We start from the raw sequence: 3,685 nt of genomic DNA, 5'->3' as shown, positions 1-3,685 counted from the left end.
CGAATTAGGCTAATCCAGGCTACTCAATCAAAAATAAAGGCACAGCAAACATTGACAGAGCTATCAACCCTCCTCTTTATTTGAAACCGGAGATGGTGGTGTGATTAAGAGACTGTGGGGGCAGCTGTCCAAGGTCCTGAAGAGCCCACCAATGAATGATGCCGTGGACAGCATTTCACTTTCAGTGTAAGCAACATAGAGTAGATATAGGCCTATACTGTTTTTACCAGCGATAATTGCATGATACAGGAGTGATATAACAGGCAGATAGGCAAGTTATGCATATGCGCCAGTGCCCAACTACCTTTAGATTGAGTTGATGGGAAACTCTAATGGTCAACCATGTCCAATCAAGAGTTAAACTCCCCTACACACTCTCTGATGACATCTGATTTCCAGTCCAATGTCCCTTCCATTCCCCATTATAATAATTTCATAGTTCACTAAACACGGCCCTGAAGATGGCAGATGTGCACAGAAGTCCTGATTAGGTTTGGAATGGATCCATCCTGGAGTTTGTCACTTACAGGCTACATTCCCCTAAGCTAAACCATAATAGGCCACAAAATCTACAGTGCATGTGGCCGATATCGAAAGAGGTAGATCTAGGGTGACACTTTATTTGGAGAGTCCCCTTATAGATGTTAATCAGATTTGCAGTTAATAGTTAGAAAAGCTATGGACCATTTATGGGGGCCTCTCAAAACAGTGTGAAAAGATATACTATACAGATTTCCAATTGCTTTAAAAAAAAAAGTGAATACCTTTTCATAGTATTTAGAGTGTGCCACCATACTGGAGTTGAGGGAAGAAAAGGTGACACATGAGAAGTATAGATTCCAGCATTTCGATAGAAATACCATGGGAAGGAAGGGACGTAGTGTGGAGGGCATTGTTGAAGCATGTGACCCGGGAAGTTTGGGTGCGTTTTGGACAGAGTGTATTGATCAGTAGAGATGCTAGGACCAAGTGTGAAACGAGATCTGTGTTTAAAGTGCTGGGTCAGTCCGTTCCACCCAGACGTTCTGAGAGCAGTGACCTTACAGGAACACAGAGTAGGCGTCCCAAATTGCACCCGGTTTCATAGCTCACTACTTTTGACCAGAGCCCTACGGGTCAAAAGCAGTGCACTAAATAGGGAATAGGGTGCCATTTGGGACACAACCAGAGACTCGGCATCAGCTCGTCTGTCTAATGGTTATTAATGGTGGTGATTTTGCCCATTGACAATAATAAGGCCCAAGCGTAAAGGCTAAGCATTTTGTTTCAATCAACCTTGCATACAGGCACCCATTACACTAATGACTACACACAAGCAAGCAGTTAGTGTAAGTTCTATCCAGACTCTCCCCATTAACAGCAATTGGTGATTCGATGAAATGGAGGGATAAAAACAGAGGAATGTAAAATTGTCATTCACTGCAGGACAACTCTTATAGCATTGATCTCCATGTGACCCTAATACAATTGCCTAATGGATGTTTGAGGAACCAGTGTGAACCTTGTGTTGGTACGTGAATCATATAATAAACCAACTAACATCTACTACTAACAACTAAGAGAATACATGTATCTTCTCTTGCTTTTGGCCTTTTAAAATGGGGGATAATTATGGCAAATGTTAACAGGCTACCGTAGTTGTTTGTTCCTCATTCATAGCCAACAAGCAAGTCTACATCGAGGAGACCAATGACAACCTGGGGCGAGGAGCCGGACTGTATCCATGGTGACCAGCAGCTTCCTGGTGAATGCGAGGTCTGTGGCGGTCAGATCGGAGCTAATATCATTTCCTGGGCTGCTGGGTCTTAGGTGCTGCTTATCTGGCCTACCCCCCCCCCCCAACAAACTGTGCTTTCTCAGTCAAAGGGAGGGGCTAAATGCTTCCCTCACTCTTACGACATCCATCACTGTGTTATACAGTTCATAGAGTGGAGAACTGGACAGCTGTGTCACTTTGTAAGGCCTGGCCAGCTGAGAAATATCTTGATGTTTTGGTGTGTGTGAAGGAGGGAGTGTGAAAGAGTAGGTCAGAGAGAGAGAGGGGGCTGGACAGAGAGAGAGAGAAGTGGCCAGAGAGACAGAAAGAAAGAGGGAGTTCATCTTTGCAACAAATTGGCAAAACATTTCCAATACAAATTACAGACCTATCCTCCTGAGGGATATTTGATGAGGGATTGTTGGGGTATAACTGGCAATAAGAATGATGTTGATCATTATTATTCAGAATCTCCCTCCCTCACTGACTGTACACGGAGATGAAAGTTGGTGTATATTCAACATGCAGACAGTATTAGAGGAACAAATGTCCTCGGGGACAGCGGAGGTGTGTGGGAGATGATTGATCATGACTAAGCATTGTACCGGCTCTCTGTAAGCGTATCCATCATGTGACCTGCTGCATGCGTCCCAAACGCCACTCGATTCCCTATTTAGTACACTTCTTTTGAACAGAGGACCTGGTCAAAAGAAGGGCACTAAATAGGGAATAGGGTGCCATTTGGGATGTAACTACTTGTCTCCGCTACGCACTTCGCCTGCTAAACAACACTCACTAGCCTGAGTCCTCACTCACTAGCACTGCAGCTCCAGTGCACATTGCCAGCAATAGATAGACAGAGAAGCCAATGAGAGAGTACACTGATCTCATTGCAGGGAACATTCATTGCCAGTACAGCCAACTTTTTTTGGGGGGGGGGATAAAAAAAGCCTTCTTTCTATGAAATGGGAATAAATAACAGTCTTTAATAATTATGTACCCAAGAGTAAAACAGGATATCTTTTAATTCACTCGCCAGCGGGGCACATTTTCTTTCAAGTCCCCGCTACTACATTCAGGGTGGCAGCTTGAAGACCCTGACCCTTGGCACACTCCCCATCTACAAGATGATTGTGCAACTGCTGACAGAGTTGCACTGTGCATCTGCATATCTATTACATGTGGCCCTCGTAAATAACCTGTAATGGAACTGTCATCTCACTAGTGCCATCCCATATTAACTCTGCCTCAACGCCAACAGAGCAGCAGACGAGAGCTGTGCTTGACTACGGTGAACTGTGTTTGAGTACTGCAGATTGTGGCGGCACACTGGTATCCAGTGCACGTCTGATCGAATTAGGAGTGGATTGCCATCTCGAACCTGGTGGTTAAAAACCCATTCTCGAGAATGTTTTTGGGTACGGACCCAAGAACAATACACATCTATTTGTGGCCAACTCCACCCCATCCCTGTGGGTAAACGCCTCCATCGGCACGCCGCCCTCTTCCCCCAACCCCATCCCCTGACCGCCTTACATAAACCACCAAGTCCATAAACCACCAAGTCTTCATTGGCCAGTTATTCAGCTACGTTATATATGTGGGGTTGTCCGTCCCAGCACTCGTGTACAGTTGTTTTCTCTCTTTTATGAGGTTGCTAGAGCATTTAAGTTACTAGTGAAAAGAGACAAAATGCTTGTTACCAGCGTGAAAAATATTATTGCTATCACTATAATGTCTATAGAACTTGGATGATCAACCCTCAATGCAATGGTTAACCAAATCGAATCAAATTTTATTTGTCACATACATGTGTTTAGCAGATGTTATTGCGGGTGTAGCAAAATGCTTGTGTTTCTAGCTCCAACAGTGCAGTAATATCTAACAATTTCACAACAATACACACAAATCTCAAGTAAAGGAATGGAA

The sequence above is a fragment of the Salvelinus alpinus genome, chromosome 16 (assembly GCF_045679555.1).
Source record: "Salvelinus alpinus chromosome 16, SLU_Salpinus.1, whole genome shotgun sequence".
In the NCBI taxonomy this organism is placed as follows: Eukaryota; Metazoa; Chordata; class Actinopteri; order Salmoniformes; family Salmonidae; genus Salvelinus; species Salvelinus alpinus.
The sequence above is the reverse complement of the archived record's forward strand: the minus strand, read 5'-3'. Positions refer to the sequence as shown.